Source organism: Perognathus longimembris, chromosome 10 (genome assembly GCF_023159225.1).
Source record: "Perognathus longimembris pacificus isolate PPM17 chromosome 10, ASM2315922v1, whole genome shotgun sequence".
NCBI classification, from domain to species: domain Eukaryota; kingdom Metazoa; phylum Chordata; class Mammalia; order Rodentia; family Heteromyidae; genus Perognathus; species Perognathus longimembris.
In genome coordinates this window covers 37,833,403-37,852,507 of record NC_063170.1, presented here as the reverse complement: position 1 = coordinate 37,852,507, position 19,105 = coordinate 37,833,403, and the positions used below count along the sequence as shown (strand labels likewise).

At 44.7% G+C, this 19,105-nt stretch overlaps 1 protein-coding gene and 1 long non-coding RNA gene across 3 annotated transcripts in view; one reads left to right on the top strand and one right to left on the bottom strand.

Moving 5' to 3' along the window:
- Positions 1-19,105, top strand: part of Sh3bp5 (SH3 domain binding protein 5) — a 68,845-nt gene that overhangs the window by 9,836 nt on the left and 39,904 nt on the right. The window lies entirely within an intron of this gene.
- Positions 2,878-17,317, bottom strand: LOC125358620. Its single transcript, XR_007212342.1, has 3 exons — positions 17,307-17,317; positions 12,120-12,124; positions 2,878-3,927 (listed from the first exon to the last, which is right to left on the bottom strand). It is a non-coding gene; the product is annotated as an uncharacterized LOC125358620 (long non-coding RNA).

Here is a 19,105-nt window from a genome sequence, read left to right as displayed (position 1 = left end):
TCTACAGCTGGGAGGCCTTGTTTATGTGCTTGGTAAAAAAAAAAAAAAAAGTAATAGAGGCCTGGAATATGGCCTAGTGGCGAGTGCTTACCTTGTATACATGAAGCCCTGGGTTCGATTCCTCAGTATTACATATATAGAAAATGGTCAGAAGTGGTGCTGTGGCTCAAGTGGCAGCATGCTAGCCTTGAGCAAAAAGAAGCCAGGGACAGTGCTTAGGCTCTGGACTGGCAAAAAAAAAAAACAAAAAACAGGGCTGGAGATATGGCCTAGTGGCAAGAGTGCTTGCCTCGTATACATGAAGCCCTGGGTTCAATTCCCCAGCACCACATATACAGAAAACGGCCAGAAGTGGCGCTGTGGCTCAAGTGGCAGAGTGCTAGCCTTGAGCAAAACAGAAGCCAGGGACAGTGCTCAGGCCCTGAGTCCCAAGGCCCAGGACTGGCAAAAAAAAAAAAAAAAAAAAAAAAAAAGTAGGAAATGGTTCAAATAATAAAATTTAGATATCCGAAGTTAGTTTTTGTTTTAGAACATTCACATCATTTGAAAATGGATGGTTAGACTGTGCACATACAGGTTCAAGTCTTAACACAACCTCATTCACTACAGCCACAGTAGTAAAGTTTTTCTATGTGAGCTATTGTCTAAACATAGAAATGGCTGTTTGGTACTGAAGTGTTCTTGGATTACCTTCAAAAAGTTGAATGTCGGTTGGGCACTGGTGGCTTATGCCTGTAATGCTAAACTACTCAATAACCTGTGATCTGAGGATCACAGTTCAAAGCCAGCCTAGACAGGGAAGTCTGTGAGACTCTTATCTCCAATAAACTACACACCCACCTCCCCACCCCACCCCCGCCAAAGACAGAAGTGGAGATGTGGCTCAAGTGGCAGAGCACTAGCCTTGAGCAAAAGCAGCTCAGGGACAGACAGCATCCAGGCCCTGGGTTCAAGCCCCAGGACTCTCACACACATAGTCTGTGGGGGCTGAGAGGTAAGTTGCTGTCTCCCTGGTAAATAAGAATCTTGGAATTCTTGGAAAAGCTGTTGCTTTTCCTTGTCAGCATTTATTGTAGGGACTTTTGTCATGGTGTTGTATGCATGTGTTTTGGCTGGCTGAATGAAGCATCTCTTCATCCTCAGCCTTTGGCAGGCATCCCAGGTGCCTCTGCTTCGTGGTCCTCTCTCTCCACAGTTCCTTAATCTGCCCATCACCACATGGAGGTCCTCAATAATAAAGGCTAGATGGATTTTTTGTTTTTGCAATGGATTTTAACCCAGTATCGGCTAGGCACCTATTAGAAGAGCCTGGCCAATCAGCCCCTTTTATTTCCTCAAAGGAAATTTTGTTCTATTCTTGCCTGAGGTTTCCTTTTTTGTGTTTTGCTGGATTACCTAAGAGAGATTAATGTCAGAAATGAATTGCTAAGATGGGAGACAAAGAAAGGAATATCCGCTGTTTATTATAAACCATGGCCAAACCCACTTAGTATAAACACTTCTATTGTTTGGCATCAAGCTCAACCTAAGCATGATATGTGAGGTTTGGTTTTCTTCATCTACTCTTTCATGGCCAGAATGCTGAAGGACTCATATTTGGTCTTACGGATTGGAAGTCCATAGGTAGGTGCTGTCTTCTTGGTTTTATGTTTGCTGCAAGAGATAGAATGGAGGAGTTATCCTCCCTCATTTATTTTCTCCTGTTTTAGTTTGTGTGAGTGTGTGTGTGTGTGTGTGTGTGTGTGTGTGTGTGTTTGTGTGTGTGCGTGCACTTGGCTGATAGTGGGGCTTGGACTCTGGACCTGAGTGTTTTTGCTCAAGATTGGTGCTCTGTCACTTGAGTCACACCTCCTGTCCCAGCTTATTAAAACTTATCTTTTAATATTATAAAGGTGATATACAGAGGGGTTACAGTTACTTAAGTCAGGTAAAGAGTACATTTCTTTTTTAAATTTTTGTCGGTTATGGGTCTTGAACACCAGGCCTAGACGACGTTCCTGAGCTTTTTCGATCAAGGCTAGCACTCTTGGATCACAGTGCCACTTTCCTGGTGGTTAATTGGAGATGAGTCTCATGGATTTTTAAGCCCAGGGTTGGTTTTGAACTGAGATCCTCAGATCTCAGCCTCCTGACTAGCTAGGATTAGAAAGGTGAGGCACTGGCACCCAGCAAGTATTAACCCTTCCCTCACTACCTCCCAGTTTTTCCCGCTTGTCCCCACCTACAAGTTGTATAGTTTACTTTCAACATGATGTGTAGTGAATACCACTTGCTGCATTTGGTTTCACCCTTTGCCATTTCCATTTCTTTGTTTGTTTTTGTTTTTGTTTTTTGCCAGTCCTGGGGCTTGAACTCAGGGCCTGAGCACTGTCCCTGGCTTCTTTTTGCTCAAGGCTAGCATTCTACCACTTGAGCCACACCGCCCCTTCTGGATTTTTACATATATGTGGTGCTGAGGAATTGAACCCAGGGCTTCATGTATACTAGGCAAGCACTCTTGCCATGAGGCCATATTCCCAGCCCCCATTTCCATTTCTTGAAGTTCATTTTGATAAATATTATGTTATATGATCATATACATGTAAGCAAGCATTGCACCTTTGTGTTCCTCTCCTAAGACTATCCTCCTTTGATCTTACTTTGTGTGAATGCCTAGAGTCCTATAACATTTATCATGGCCCAGTGTACTTTAGGTCTTGCCACTTCCAGCTTCTTGCTGGTTAATTGGAAATGAGTCTCATAGACTTCCTTGCTTGGGCTGGCTTTGAGCCATAATCCTCAGATTTCAGTCTTCTGAGTAGCTAGGGTTACAGGTGTGAGGCACCAGCACCTAGGCCCTAATTCTTTGCTTTAGTTTTCTATTTCTTTGAGGCAGGGTCTCACTATGTAGCCCAGATTGGCCTGAAACTCACAATCCTCCTCTCTTAGCCTCCCGAGTGATGGAATTACAAGCATGTGTCATGACACCCAACCTCTTCATTGTTTTGATTTCTGTATAAAAACAAATGACCCCTGAGTCCCACAGTTGTTTTATGTGACCTAGTTTGTGAGTCCAGGGTTTAGGAAGGATTAGTTGGAGCCCAGCTGGGTAGATCTGCTTGAGAGAATGCCTGTGGTTTGACTCAGGTGTCAGCTGGGACTGTGGTCATCTGCGGGGGCAGTGATGTCCCTGTGCCTGGCAGTTGTGATTAGCCCTTGGCTGGGGGATGAGGTGGCATTTTCATCCTGCCTGTGGTTGCGTGTGTGGCATCTTCCAGAATGATAGCCTCAAGGTAACCACATGGATGCTTCATGGCTTTCTCAGTCTGCGCCTTGAAACTTCAAAAGCAATGTGTCCGGCTGGGCATGTGGCTTAGTGGCAATGTGCTTGCCTAGCCTACATGAAGCCCTGGGTTTGGTTCATCAACACCACATAAACAGAAAAGGCCAGAAGTGGCACTGTGGCTCAGTAGTAGAGGCCCTGAGTTCACCCCAAGCCCCAAGACTGGCAAAAAAAAAAAAAAAATTAAAAAAGCAATGTGACTGTCGTATTTTATTGACTGAAGCACGACAGGTCCAAATTAAAATTACTCCTGATGGGAGCAGTGTCAGAATTCTGAGCTGTATTTGAAAACTGCTCTGCTAATGGTGATGATGAAGAGACAGGTTTGAGAACTGAGGACATCAACTTTCTTTCTTCTTGCCTTTTTTGGGCAGGAAACCATTTTTCACTGTATGTTCTTCAGGAACCTTAATGGTTAACCAGTCTCCAAAGCAAGGACTTTGGTTAGCACTCCCAGTGATCTGAGATAAGCTAGCCACAGTAAAGCAAGAAAGAGCAGTTCCTAGCACTGCTATCAGTCTTGCCATAGGGAATTCTTTGCTATCTAGTAAGGGTTATTTGTGTTTTTTTTTCCTGAGGAAAAAAATAGTAGTCATGTTAGCAATCTCTGATCTGGGCCCAAGGCTAGCTGCTTAATGCCCTGTCTGAGGAGAAAACTAAAAGAAAAAGGGCTGGGGACTGACTCAAGTGTTGTAGAGCTTGCCTAGCAAGTGTGGAGCCCTGAATTTAAACACCAGTACTGCCAAAAAGAAAAATGACATTCATACTTTAATACTGTGAAACTTGTAGTCCAAAAAGCATAGGAGCCAGACACCAGTGTGGCTTATGCCTGTAATTCTGTTTAGGAGGCTGAGATCCAGAGATTGGCAATTTAAGGCTAACCCTGGCAGAAAAGTCCTCTAGACTCTGTCTGCAAAATAACCAATACAGAGCTGAGCTGATGGCTCAGTAGAATACCAGCTGAGTAAGGAAGCCAGGCAAACACAAGGAAGAGGAAGCGAAAAGCCTAGGAAAACTTTTTTTTGAACTGGTAGACACTGATCTACGTGGTATGTGATGGAGAAAGGCATGATGGGGTGTATAACTCAGGAAAGCTGGGTGTGAATTCTCCATTGACTCCTAAAAAGTTAACAGTCTTGACGACATGATGGGTGTGTTGTTTTGCTTTTTAGCTATTGTGAGTTTTAATCTTCTTCTCTCCAAAATAACAGTGTGCAATGCCTATCTTGCCAGGGCTGTTAAGTAACATGTTTAAGATTAAGTAACATGATGTTTGTGAAATGCCTGGGATGGTTCCTGGCATACAATGTTTATCAATATTAATTCTTTCCATCCCACACTTGGCATTTATTGACTAATGACACCTATGTAAAAATAACTAGTGAAAGCTTATTATATGCTAAATGTGCTAATGGTTTCTATGGTTATCTTAGTCTTCTGGTAGCCTTTGAGCATGTCAATGAAAAACAGTGGCACTGAGCGGTTGTCAGTTCTCCTTGTTTACACAGCCAGAGAAGGTGGAACAGGGTTAAGTGTGTTTTCATAGTTAGTGTATGTGTTTTGAGACCTTTATGGAGATTGATGAAAGAGTACTGGGTTAGGGGTTAGGAGACTAGGAGATTTTCAGTCTTCAACCTCCTACCTAACCAGGTATATATCCTTGGGGGAGAAGCTTTCCCTCTGAGATGTCAGTCACCTCATCTGTGAAGTGAGAGCTGACAATTTGCAGTTTTTTCCACCCTTAAGATTATAAAAGCTATGAGACTAGAGAGAGAGAGAGAGAGAGTGTGTGTGTGTGAGTGAAATCAGGGCCTCATACTTTCACTTGGCTTTTACCCCTCAAGGTTGCTCTACCACTTGAGCCACAACTCCACTTCCAACTTCCATGTTTTTCCTGATTAATTTGAGATAAGAGTACGTTCTGCTAGTTTTGACTTTTAACTGTGATCCTCAGATCTCAGCCTCCTGAGTAGTGTGAGCTACCAGTGCCTAGCTGGGACTTAGTTTTTTATTTTTAATTTAGTTGTACAAAGAAGTTACAGTTGTATATTTCAGGTTATGTATACAATGCATCTTGATCAATGTCACCCTCCTATTACTCTCCTCCATTTTTCTGCCCTCATCCCTACCCTCAAGTTTCACAGTTGAATTTCTAGATGAGACTTTTATTTTTATCTAGCCACATGCTGACTACATTATGAAGTCCTCTGCTTAATCTTTTTTTTTTTTTTTTTTTTTTTTTTTTGCCAGTCCTGGGCCTTGGACTCAGGGCCTGAGCACTGTCCCTGGCTTCCTTTTGCTCAAGGCTAGCACTCTGCCACTTGAGCCACAGCGCCACTTCTGGCCGTTTTCTGCATATGTGGTGCTGGGGAATCGAACCCAGGGCCTCATGTATACGAGGCAAGCTCTCTTGCCACTAGGCCATATCCCCAGCCCTCTGCTTAATCTTAACCTGATGGGCAAGACTGGTTAATCTATGTATGTCATAATCAGCTTAAAATTGATTTTTATTGAAAAATTCTTGGTTATATTATTTTAATAAGTACTGAGAGGTTAGAGTGAAAAATTCTACTTTTGATGTTTTGGCTTACTCTTCTGGTGGTGTTGGAGTTTCAGCAGAGGACTTAGGCCCCTTTGCCTCTTGTGCCTTCTCTTTCCCTTAGGGACAAGCTGCAGTCAGGAGGGAGATAGCTAAAAGCCAGCAGAAGCAGCAACCCAGATTGCTTGTCCGACGTGCCCTGGTGTCAGATGCAGCTTCTAACAGAGGCTGTTGCTGGCTGTGCTCAGCTTTTCCAAAGCTGGACCATCAGCTAACCATGTTGCCTTGATGATGAAATGCATAATAAAGTAGAGCTCCTGCTTCCTAACAGCTTGGCTGGGGGTTGAAACACATCCTGATGAATGTGCCCACTGTTGTACAATCATCTGAAATCTAATCTGTGGAGGAAAAAAAAAGTTAAACTCTGGACATTGTTTCATATCTGTAATCCTAATCTCAGGGACTGAGATAGTGGTTTGAAGCCAGAAACTTCGAAGCAGAAAAGTTCATGAGACTGTTAAAAACAACACAGAAGTAGATGTGTGGCTCAAGTGGTAGAGTCAACCTTGAGGAAAAAAGCCAACTGAGAGTGCAAAGCCTGGAATTCAGCTCTAGTCCTGGCACATATGTACATATGAAGTAAATAACTAAAATGGATTTTGAGAAGCCATATTAAGCCTCTTGGCATAGACATGGAAACAGTTTGCTGAAAGTTCAGAACAATGTGTTTAAGCAATTCTGCCGCCTCTAACTGAGACTCCTAAGGGTTCAGGAGCATTTGTGACCATGACGGAAAGAATCCTTGGGTCTCAGTCTCTGGCTGTGTTGGTGTATGCAATAGGGCTGTTATACTACTCGCTTCCTCCAGGCCTGTGGGGCTGACAGCTGCCCTGGGAAGCTTCTGGGGCTGCTGAATTTCTCTGCTTGTGTGCTCTGGATCTTACCTGGTGAGCTGCTGTATAACCAATCACGTCCATGCTAGCAGCCTGTACCCAAGTAACCTCCCCTGAAAAGATGCTTCAAAAGCATGTCTTTCCCAACTTAACAGAAAGGCAAGGCTATGAAGTACCAAGACTGAAGAACTCTTTCAGATTCAAGGACCCCAGAGATGGGGGCAGGGAGGGAAGGGGAGGAGGAAAAAGGGAGAGAGGGAAAAGGAGGGGTAGAGGGGGATCGGGGGAGAGAGAGGAGAAAATAAATGTAATATTGATGAGGGATTTTTTTTTCCTTTATGATAAAAGAGTGGGATTGTTGATGGCTTTTGGAAAAAGTCACATCCACTTAGATTGCTTATTTTGTGCTTTTTCATAACTATGCTCTGTTATGTTAGGAGATAACCTCTTCCTCCTTAGAAAAGATCTACCCATTTATCCATCTACCCATCCATCCACCCACCTGCCCATCCACCCATCCACCCATCCACCCATGTTCCCCTCAGTTTTTCTAAGTCTGAAATCAGGTTAAAAAATTTCAAGTTGGGGACTGGGAATATGGCCTAGTGGTAAAGTGCTCATCTCGTATACATGAAGCCCTGGGTTTGATTCCTCAGTACCACATATGTATAGAAAAAGCCAGAAGGGGCACTGTGGCTCAAGTGGTAGAGTGCTAGCTTTGAGCAAAAAGAAGCCAGGGACAGTGCTCAGGCCCTGAGTTCAAGCCCCAGGACTGGCAACAAAAACAAAACCAAACAAACAAAAAAATTTCAAGTCGGGTGCTGGTGGCTCACACCTGTAATCTTAGCTACTCAGTAGATGGTGTAAAGCCAGCCTGGGCAGAAAAGTTTATGAGACTCTTATCTCCAAATAACCACCAGAATAACAGAAGTGGCATTATGGTTTAAAGTGGTAGAGCCTTGAGCAAAAGAGCTCAGGGACAGTGTTCAAGCCCCACCACTGACAAATGTAAGTTTCAGCTGAGACAGGAGGATCATGAGTTTGAGACCAGCCTGTTCTGGTTTCCATCTCTTCAGGACCTGGGGCTGAGAAGAAAACAAGTGGACAAAGAGGGCTTTGGGCCTGTGCTGTGCCCAACATAGCAGCCTTCAGCCATATGCAGTTGTCTAAATTACAACTCAAGTGAATAAAAAAGTAGATTGCATCAACCATGTGAAGCGTTCTTTTTTTTGTTTGTTTGTTGGTTGTAGGGTTTGAACTCTGGGCCTAGACGCTGTCCCTGAGCTCTTCAGCTCAAGGCTAGCACTCTACCACTTGAGCTACAGTGCTACTTCCAGTTTTCTGGTGGTTAACTGGAGATCAGAGTCTCACAGACTTGCTTGCCCAGGCTGGTTTTGAACTATAATCCTCAGATCTCAGCATCCTGAGCAGTTAGGATTACAGGCGTGAGCTACCAATGCCTGGCTATGTCAAGCATTCTTTTTGCCACCTGTGGCTTTGCGTTGGATGTCAGATCTAGCCCAGGTCTACCCTCATAGACTGTTCCATCAGGCAGTGCAGAGCGCTCTTACGGGCTCTCCATGCAGCCACTATGTGAAGTGGGGTTTTGTGTGTGTGTTTTAGTAGCTGCTACAAGTGCTCTTGAAGAGTAAATTGGATGGCTTTAGAAAGCAGGGTTTCTTGTAAGCTTATTCTAGATAGGCACCTCAGCACTGCGCAGTAAGTCAGTGATTCAGTGATCCTTTTATGATTCTAGAATATTCTTTTCAACAAGGGCATGACCATTGTTCTACAGAGGGGCATCTGCCACTGCCCTCTTTGCCTTCTCTTGACCCTCTCTCTCATCCCACAGCTTCCTTTATACCAATGCATGTTTTCAATTGAGCTCATCTAAACGTATCAAAGGAAGTGGCATTCCTTAAAAGTGTTTATTGAAGAATTACAAGGGATGGAAAAGTAGTTCAATGGTAGAGCATTTGCACACACACAAAATAACAATATATACATGTAAGTGCCCAGCTCACAAGGGTACAGCTTGGTGACTGTTCTCTAGTGCTACTGCCAGTGGATTGGTGGTTTTGTTTGTTGAATTCCAGCAGGTCCCCTTTTCTGTAGCAAGCCACAGGGTGGAACACAAGGCCTTGTATGCTAGGCAAGCACTGAACTATATATACATAACTCATGGCCTTTTGAGACAAAAGTCTATGTAATCCAGGCTGGCTTCAAACTGATTCCTCTACCTCTGCCTCCCAAGTGCCGGAATTACAGGCATGTACCATTGCATTTGGCTTGCCATATGTGAAGTGCTGAAGACAATACAGTGCAAGTGGAGCCTTGCACCCTGAAAAATGCTAGTTGACGGCATAATTTTTTTTTTCTAGTCCTGGGCCTTGAACTTAGGGCCTGAGTACTGTCCCTGGCTTCTTTTTGCTCAAGGCTAGCCCTCTACCACTTTGAACCGCAGCGCCACTTGTGGCTTTTTCTGTGTATGTGGTGCTGAGGAATTGAACCCAGGGCTTCATTTTTATGAGGCAAGGACTCTACCACTAGGCCATTTTCCTAGCCCAACTGAGCATAATTCGGAGAAGAATAACTGCTTCCCTCTTACTGAAAGCACATGGATGGCCCTGCTTCATGTAAAGTCTTACCAGAGCAGTCCTGAGATTGCATCATGCTTGGTACTTTGAGGTGACCCTGACCCTTGTGGGCCTTGACCCTTTTACCTCTAGTTACCACTAAGTACTCCCAGGAGCTTCATTTTGTGGCATTATAGCAATATTACCATACTGGAAATTAAAATGTGTGTGTGTATGGTTTGAACACAGGGCCTTGCACTTGTTAAGCAGGCAGTCTACTATTTCAATCACATGCCAGACCAAAAAGTTTTAAAGACTGGCACAGTCACTAAAGGTGATGTGTTTTAGATGTTAGCATAGTTTATGGAAAGGACTATTTTCTCAAGCAAAGAATTTAATGGAAAGGAGTTATGTTTATATGAGTTTAAATTTTAACTTTATTTGCCGGTATTGGGGCTTAAACTCAGGGCCAGGGCACTGACAGTTTTTTTGCCCAAGGCTGGATCTCTACCACTTGGACCTCACTTCTGGCTTTTTGCTGGCTCACTGGGTATAAACATCCCACAGGCTTTTCTATCCAGCTTGCCTTTGATCTTGAGCTATCAGTGCCTGGCTTTTTTTGTTGTTGTTGTTTTGTTTTGGGTTTTTTTTTTTTTGCCAGTCCTGGGGCTTGAACTCAGGGCCTGAGCACTGTCCCTGGCTTCTTTTTGCTCAAGGCTAGCACTCTACCACTTGAGCCACAACACCACTTTTGACTTTTTTCTATATATGTGGTGCTGAGGAATCGAACCCAGGGTTTCATATATACGAGGCGAGCACTTTACCACTAGGCCATATTCCCAGCCCCTGGCTTTTTTTTTTGAGACAGAATCTTACTATGTAGCCCAGGCTGGTCCCCAACTCCATCTCCTCCTCCTCCTGAGTACTGGGATTGCAGGAGTGCATTACTATACACCCTGCTATTTCACAGTTGATGTGTCTCTTGAATGTCTGACTTAATAGAAGAGCCATTCTCCTTTCTACCTCGACTCCATTTCTTTTTTATTTTATAAAGAGGCATAGTTAGCTCCCAGTTTGGGAGGGCAGAAGTCTTAGCAGCAAGGGTTTCATCACTCCACAGCGGAAGCCTGTGTGTATCTCTGTGTTCCATTTCTGACAATGCCACCTGTCATATCATTTTGGAAGACTCCAGGGGATGCTCCTGAGAGGATAAAGACGACATAGGCAAATGAGTAGAATCTTTTTTTATGAACATGGAAACCCTGAAAGGTCTCAGGAACTCCTCTCCCATCCTCCCCCTACAATGAATGGTTTCTGCAGTCCCCCTGTGAGATCCTGGTGACTGACTGCCCTTTGTACTGAAAGAATAAGTAGTGTGCTTTATGCCTGCTGTGCAAGCTCAGGCCCTGAGAGTTGCACACTGGGGCAGTGCTTCCTGCTGAGCCTGTCCTGCAGGCTCACCGCCAGGTGCAACGTCTCTCTGCAAACCCAAATGGTTTATTTATAAATGGCATTACCAAGGCATCTTTGAAGCCTGTGTCATGTCAAATATGTAGGACAGTTATTTTTAAAAAGCTAACATCCTGTCTTTATCTCCCTTGGTTCTGGGGCCCCTCCGTGAGGGGAAAGGCTGTCCATCGTTCTTAGCTTACAAGCCAGGTAACAAGCTTGGACGAGTGGGTTGGCCCCCAATGGGCTCAGCCGGCATGGTGACAGTGCCCAGGCCCCCTGGCTTCAAGTGGCTTGGTTTGGCTGTCCTAAGCCATGCCGAGTGGCACTGCTGACACAGTGACACATTCAGATAGGGAGGCTGGGCCTCGACCTCAGCTTGTCTCTGCTACAGTAAATCATCCTGGGTCTGAGTCACCATGTGGGCGAGATCTGGTTTTCAGTGCGAACATCTGTAGCCTCATCCACGCACAGGGAACTCATTTAGAATTCCTTGGAGTGCAGATTTTTAAGTCAGGAAACAGCCCTGGGGTGGCAGTGCTTGTTTTCCTCTACCGGTAAAGATCCCTTGTTGCTCCTGAGATGACTTGCCGGGAAATGCTCACCTTTGTGGGTCATTTCCTACTGTGAAAACAGCTTTCTAGAGCAGCCCCACCTTTCCTTGCAGGACACATCTGCCTGTAATTGTAGGAGATAGAGCATGGTTAGGGACTCCGTGTGTGTGTGTGTGTGTGTGTGTGTGTGTACGTGTGTGTACGTGTGTACGTGTACATACGCATGTGCCAGAATTGGGGCTTGAGCTCATGGTTACTCAGGAGGCTGAGACCTGAGGATCACAGTACAAAACCAGCCTGGGCAGAAATGCCTATGAGATTCTTATCTCCAATTAACCTCCAGAAAACAGAAAGTAGTGTTGTGGCCCAAAGTGGTAGAGTATTAACTTTGAGTGTGAGAGCTCAGGGACAGTGCCCAGGCCCTGAGTTCAAACCCCATGACTGACAGAAAAATTCCAACGAGCAAAGGTGATATTAGGAAGGGGCTAGACATGACTCGGGAACTAGCAATACAGAGATAGATTGTAGGATTCTGCTTGGTGTAGAAGCTCAAAGTAGCATTGGGACCTGGTTATCTTTCTATCTCTCTTCCCTACGTCCATTATCAGGCTCTCCTCTCAGGTGCCAAGGTGGCTGCTGTCTGCATTAGGCTTTCAAGCTTCCCTCCCCCCCCCCCCCCCCAGCCACCTCAGTGGGATAGCATTCCTTTGGCTCATAGCTTCAGAAAAGCCCCAGAATGAAGGCTCATTGGTTCTGAAGTGTATGTTCCTCCATGCCCCAATCAACTGAGGCTTAGTCTGATGTCTCATTGGTCATGAGGTCAGATGACCACAGAGACTGAGAGGTGGGCAAGACCCAAGGAAAATCATGGCTGCTAGCAGGCAAGAAAGACTTAGGTTTGTGGGGCTGCAACACCCCAGTACTTCTGGGGTGTTGTTACTCAAGCAGTTGTGATCCTGTGACAAAGTGACAGAACTGGGTTGGCTTTGTCTCTTCTAGGGAAGACTAGATTTTTGTGTTCAGTTCTGAGCTGGTCTTGGATGAATAGGCGTGTTGATGGTGGATGTTAGCTGGTCATGCATCATCCCTCATGCACAGCCTCAGTCCCTTGAGCTTCATATGGTTACAGTCTTACTACCGAACATTGCCAAAGGAACTTAAGCTAGCTAGAAGGCCCTGAAAAATCACCTAAAAAGCCTGCAGACAGTAATAATTTTGGAAACCCCAAATCTGATTAGGTCACACTTGGGCCTATAATAATGCACCAGACCCCAGGTGCTGGTGACTTGCAATATAATTGGAGCTCCTTAGGAGGCTGAGATCTGAGAATCATTTGAAGCCAGTGCAGGCAGGCAAATCTGACAGACTTTTTAATTAAAAAAATGTTTTGTTGTTACTAAGGTGGTGTGCAGAGGGGTTACAGTTACATTTGGACAATGTCAGTTACATTTGGACAATGTCACTCCTTCCTTCAACTCTTTGTTTTGTTTTGTTTTTGTTGCCAGTCCTAGGGCATGGACTCAGAGTCTGAGCACTGTCCCTGGCTTCTTTTTGCTCAAGGCTAGCACTCTACCTCTTGAGCCACAGTGCCACTTCCGGCTTTTTTCTATATATGTGGTGCTGAGGAATCGAACCCAGGGCTTCATGTATACGAGGTGAGCACTTTACCACTAGGTCATATTCCCAGCCCCTTCCTTCACCTCTTGACTTATTTCTTCTTCTTCCTCTTCTTTTTTCCTCTTTTTCCTTCTTCTTTTGCCACTCCTGGGGCTTGAACTCTAGGCTTGGGCATTGTCCCTGGGCCTGTTTGTGCTCAAGGCTAGTCCTCTACCACTTGTGCCACAGTGCCACTTCCATCATTTTCTGATTAATTTATTGGAGATAAGAGTCTCATGGACTTTTACCTGCCCAGTCTGGCTTTTTGTTTGTTTGTTTAACCAGTCCTGGGCCTTGGACTCAGGGCCTGAGCACTGTCCTTGGCTTCTTTCTCTCAAGGCTACTAGCACTCTGCCACTTGAGCCACAGCGCCTCCACTGGCTGTTTTCTGTATATATGGTGCTGAGGAATCGAACCCAGGGCTTCATGTATACAAGGCAAGCACTCTTCCCACTAGGCCATATTCCTAGCCCCCCAGGCTGGCTTTGAACTGCGATCCTCAGATCTCAGCCTCCTGAGTAGCTAGGATTACAGGTGTGAGCCACCAGTGCCCAGCAAAAGACTTATTTCTAATTAACCAGCAAAAATCCAGCAATAGTGGCAATACTCCAGTGGTAGGGCCATGAGTGAAAAAGTTGAGTGTAAGGCCCTGAGTTTAAGACCTAGTAAACAGTATGTTTTATTTTTTTTATTTTTTGCCAGTCCTGGGGCTTGAATTCTGGGCCTGAGCACTATCCCTGGCTTCTTTTTGCTCAAGGCTAGCACTCTACCACTTGAACCACAGTGCCACTTCCGGCGTTTTTCTATATATGTGGTGCTGAGGAATCGAACCCAGGGCTTCATGTATACAAGGCAAGTACTTTACCATATTCCTAGCCCCAACAGTATGTTTTATATTTAAAAAAAAATACATGATGCTGGGTGTGGTGGCTCACACATGTAAATTCTCAGAAGACAAGGATGAAGAGAATCTCAGTTTAAAGTTAGCTCAAGCAAAAAATGTAGTGAAACTCCACCAAGAGGTGGACGTGGTAGTTTGTACCTATCATCCCACCTATGTAAGGGGCATCAATAGGATCTCAGCCTGGCCGGCCTCAGCTAAAACAAAAGGTTTTAGGAATGTAGGCTAAGTGATAAGAGTACCTATCTAGCAAGCAAGACACTGAATTTAAATCCCCCAGTACTAAAAACAAAAAAACAAAACACCAAACAAAAAAAACCCCAGAAATTTTACTATTACTAAAACCAAAAAGAGCCAGGAATAGTATCATTTATGTCTACACTTGGGAGACTGAGGTAGGAAGATTATAAATTCTAAGCCTAGGCAAAATAAGTGTAGGGAAATTTTTGTATCTCCTGTTTGTATTCCCCTGTTCCTTTTTTTTTCTTCTTCATTTTTGGAAAGTAGGTGGGGAGAGTTGTGGTTAAAAGTGGAATGAATGCCTTTCAGCTCTGTCTTTCTCTGTCTTTCTTCATCCACTTAATCATTCCTCCTTAGCTTGTAGCCAGAAAATTTATCACCAGAGAGCTTTATCTTTCTCGTGCTAGCTTGGAATGGAATGGCCCCTCCTCTGCTCCGCCCTGGGGTGGGCTGGCTCAGTATGGGACCTTGTTGGGAGTGGACAGATTGGTGTTCTAGGGAGGTGAGTTGGTTCCTATTCTCACTATCATGTGAGGATCTGGCTGTCCCAGCATCCTTCAGCCAGCTGATGTTTTATTTATTATTTATTTTATCAGTCCTGGGCCTTGGACTCAGGGCCTGAGCACTGTCCCTGGCTTCTTTTTGCTCAAGGCTAGCACTCTGCCACTTGAGCCACAGTGCCACTTGTGGCCGTTTTGTGTATATGTGGTGCTGGGGAATCAAACCCAGGGCTTCATGTATATGAGTCAAGCACTCTTCCCACTAGGCCATATTCCCAGCCCCCAGCTGATGTTTTAAACACACTCAATAATTATCCTGCTTTAGAATTCTATTGTGTATATATGCCATCTTTTCTTGATCCATTAGTCCACTGAGGGGCTTCTGGGTTGGTTGAGTCCATACCTTAGCCATAGTAACCAGTGGCTGTGCTGGTGACTTCAGAGTGGCCTTGTTTGTGGTCATTTGGATAAATGCCCATGGTTGGGATTGTTTGGTAATAGGAAGGCTGTATGTTTAATCTTTTGAAGAACGTCCATACTGCTTTATGTAGGCATTTTGGGTTGTAGATACTCATCATATTATCTGTAGAAGCAGAAGATATAAATGCCTTACGCATACACGGTCTTTCAAAACTGCAAAATATTGGGTTGTAAGGCTAAGAAAATAGCTGGAATCATGGCTTCAGTCCTGGCTTCAGTTAATAAAGCTTGAGGACAAAGTCTTCACAATGGAGAATACTGAAAAAAAAATAATTACCTGCTTATTGCTTAGGAATTAAACTTTGAAATGTCACTACAAAAGTGAATGAGACCCTGACTCAAAAAAAAAAATTAGTCCCACTAGAGTGGCATCTTTTCTATTTGTCTTCCCTAAAGGCAGTTTATGATAGTTCAATGTATTTCAGATGATTGTAGAGGTAATGACTCCTGTGATTTTAACTAGTATGTGTTTTATGGCTACATCTTCGTATTTCTGCTGGAGTTACTATCTGCTGGTATCCTGCTGTGAAAGATGAGATTTTGGTCTCTCCTCTCTCTACAATGAACTTACCTTTCCTCTTCCTTCTGCTCCCAGTAGAATTCTGTTGTGGTCAGTGGTAAGTGATTGTGTTATTTATTTACACTGTGTGAGTACTCACAGCTGAGATGTGGTGAAATATGATTAATTTTCTATTTATAGAATGCAGGTTTCAATTATTTCTGACACAGGGTGCATGGGAAGTAATTTGAGACAAACAATGGGAAAACCCCCAATTATGTAGACCCAGGTTAAAACGCTTTGATTATGGCCAGGCACCTGGTGACTCCTAGGTACTTAGTAAGCTGAGATTGAACACCAGTGTGAAGCCAGCCCAGGAGAGTCTGTTACACTCTTCTCTCCAGTGAACCACCCCAAAAGCCAAAAGTGGAGATGTAGAGCATCAGCTCTGAGTGTAAAAGCTGAGGGACAGCACCCAGGCCCTGAGTTTAGGACCTAGTACTGGCACAAAAAAGGGAGGAGGCTTGATTATGAGATGATTTAAGGCCTGAGTAAATGAAAAAGCAAAGAGAATAGGAGACAAAAATCCCCGTGATTAAAAAGTAGACCCAGATTTTTTTCTATTTACTGGGAATTGAACTCGGGACCTGGAACTTGCAAAGCAGGCACTTTACCACTGAAGCCACATCTCCAGTTCCTTCTTGCGTTGGATATTGTCAATGTAAGGTCTTCATCCTGGGTTGGCCTAGGCTGTTATCTTCCATATTACTGGGGATGACAGGTGCTTGACACTCTGCCCAACCATTGTGCTTCCCTTGTAGCTATGCTTGGCCATTGAGATAGAGCCTGATGTGCTTTTATGCATGGGCTGGCCTTGAACCATGATTGCCCTATCCTAACCTCCCAAGTAGCTAGGATTATATGCAGGTTTGAGAACCACACCTGGCTGTAACAAGAAAACTTAAAAAAAACCAAAAAGTTTGTACCAGGGCACAAACTCAGGATTTCACATTATTGCTTAGCTTCTTCCATCCCCCACAAGGCTGTTTGCCTGTCACTTGAGCCGCACCTCTACTTCCTATAATCAGAAAAATTTTCAGGAAGCATATAAACAAAAAGTCACCTCCTCTGCCCCCAACCATCTTTGTTTCCCCTTTGTACACAAGAGGAAATTCTGATGCCTTTACAGGGCACGCGTGCTTCCTTTGCTCCAGCCCCAACTAGGCCTCCCATGTACCAGGCTGGTGCTGGCCCTTGGGCCTCCCCATCAGCTGAAATTTGCTTTTACTCAAAGCCTGGCTTGGAGGCACTGTCTTTGGGTGACTCCCCAGTCACATGCCTGTGGCATACCACATGTTAATTTACTCTTTGAGTTTAAATCCTGGGTCATCATTTCACAGGTTTGTGGCCCTGGGCAAGCCAAGGAGGTTCTCTGTACCTCAGTTTCCTCCTTTGTAAGCTGTGGCTAACAATGACAGCATGTCGTGATATGGATGCTAGTGTTTATACAAGTTTCCAGGGTTCAAGCATTAACAGTGTACCTGCCACCTAGTACATTGTCAGCCTGTGCTCAGCATCTCTCTTTCCCTGTGAAGCCAGGTTTGGTGGGTTGAAAATACCCAGAGCAGCTCTTGGCCAATCAAATGTATCCAGGGGCTGAGCAGGGAACCAAAATGAAGGTGACAAGTGTATAATACAGGCACAAGCACAGTGGGTAGACTCTAAGGGGCATCTTCTATTCCACTTCTGGCTAATGCTTACCAGATAAGAATGGAGCAGTGTCTTTTTTATGATAAAAAGATGGATTTATTGGGGAAGTAAAAAGTATACTGACCGGCCAGGATCATGGCCCAGACTCGGGAGCTGAAACCATGACCGTAAAAAGCAGGCTGGCCGGCCAGGGCTGCAGCCCATGGAGCAGTGTCTTAAGATCATCTGATTTGTTTTCTTTTTTGGTACTGGGGATCAAGCACTTTGCCAGTGAGCTACATCCCAGCGCTCTGATTTGTTTTTTTTAATGAAAACTTTGAGAATTACCTTGGTGCTTGTATATTTGTGGGTGGCATGTGCTAGTATGAGGACTTAAACTCAGGGCCTCGAATCCTTGCTCAGCTTTTCTACTCAAGGCTGCCAACCTACCATTTGAGCCATGCTTCCAGTTTTTTGCTGGGTAATTACCGATGAGTCAGACTTGTCTACCAGGGCTGGCTTCAAACTATGATCCTCAGATCTCTGCCTCCTGAATAGCTAGGGTTATAGGCCTGAGCTACCAGCATCTGGCTTTTTTAAAAGAATAGTTTTAACTGTGTAGTTTCCTGTGTAGTTTTACTACATAGTATGTAAGCCAGATGTTCTAAGTCTCTTGGCCATGGGCAGTGAGTACTTTGGGACCAGATTATTTTACAAGAGGTCCTAGGGGAGGATGCTGTCCACGACTGAGAGGGGACTGTAAGGACTTAGTCATATGACTAAGTGCAACTGGAAAACGCAACTGTCTTTGAGGTTTATTATGTCCATCATGTCAGCTACTCTGCCTTGTGGAGACTCCCCACCCACCCAGTGTTTTTTAATTGGTGACAAGAGAAAAAATGGTTATCAGTGGCTTTTAGTAGATCACAAGAGGAAACATCATGTGCAATTATCGAGCATAAACTGTGGCCTGGATGGAACTATCAGGTGTTTTTACGTTTGTGTTCTTTTTTTTTTTTCTCATAACCTTCCCTAGAAGATGGAAAGTGACAATTTTATAGGTAATAACCAATGGTGCATAAGCCTCTACAGAAAGAGATTTAGCTGTTTGTGAATCTGTGTCTCACATTGGAGTCCTGGGCCTTGACAACACACTCCTCCCTGTTCCAAGAAGCCAAGCCTGGCAGAAGTTGTGTAGGGCTTCCTTGTTCCTGGGGCTACCCTAAGACATCTGCAGACAAGGCCTCCCCTGGAGGCCAAGTGTCATCTGTTCTCTGCCTTGAGAAGCCGTAGCAGATGATTCCAGGCCTGGCTCATGAGAGAGAGGGCAGAGAACATCAAGATAATGAGACAAACTGGGGGTGGGGGGTGATGGAGGGGGGGTGGGACATGACACCTGAATCCCAGATGGGGTTTGGGCTCAGAGCAGAGTGAGGAACTCCTATGGGAAGCAGAGGCTGTATCTTCACATCCTGAATGCCATGTTCAAACCTTTCTAGCCCATGGCTTGAGATTGAGGTGATGGGATGGATTAGAAAAGCTGACCAGAGCCATCTTTACCCCCCATGACCCTCCCCTACATGCAGAAATACAAACAGTTCAGTAGTTCATCATTGGGAAGGTCCTTTGGGCCAGTGGGACAAATGTCTCCCCAGCAGGTGGCTGTTTAGTCTTGGGAATCCCCTTGACTCGTGACTATGAGTTGTCATTTCCCCTTTCCCAAATTCACCCCACCCCACGTGTGGCTCTACCATGTAAATGCCCAGGAGAGAAAAGAAAGGGGAAGCTGGGCCTGGGGTGTGAGAAA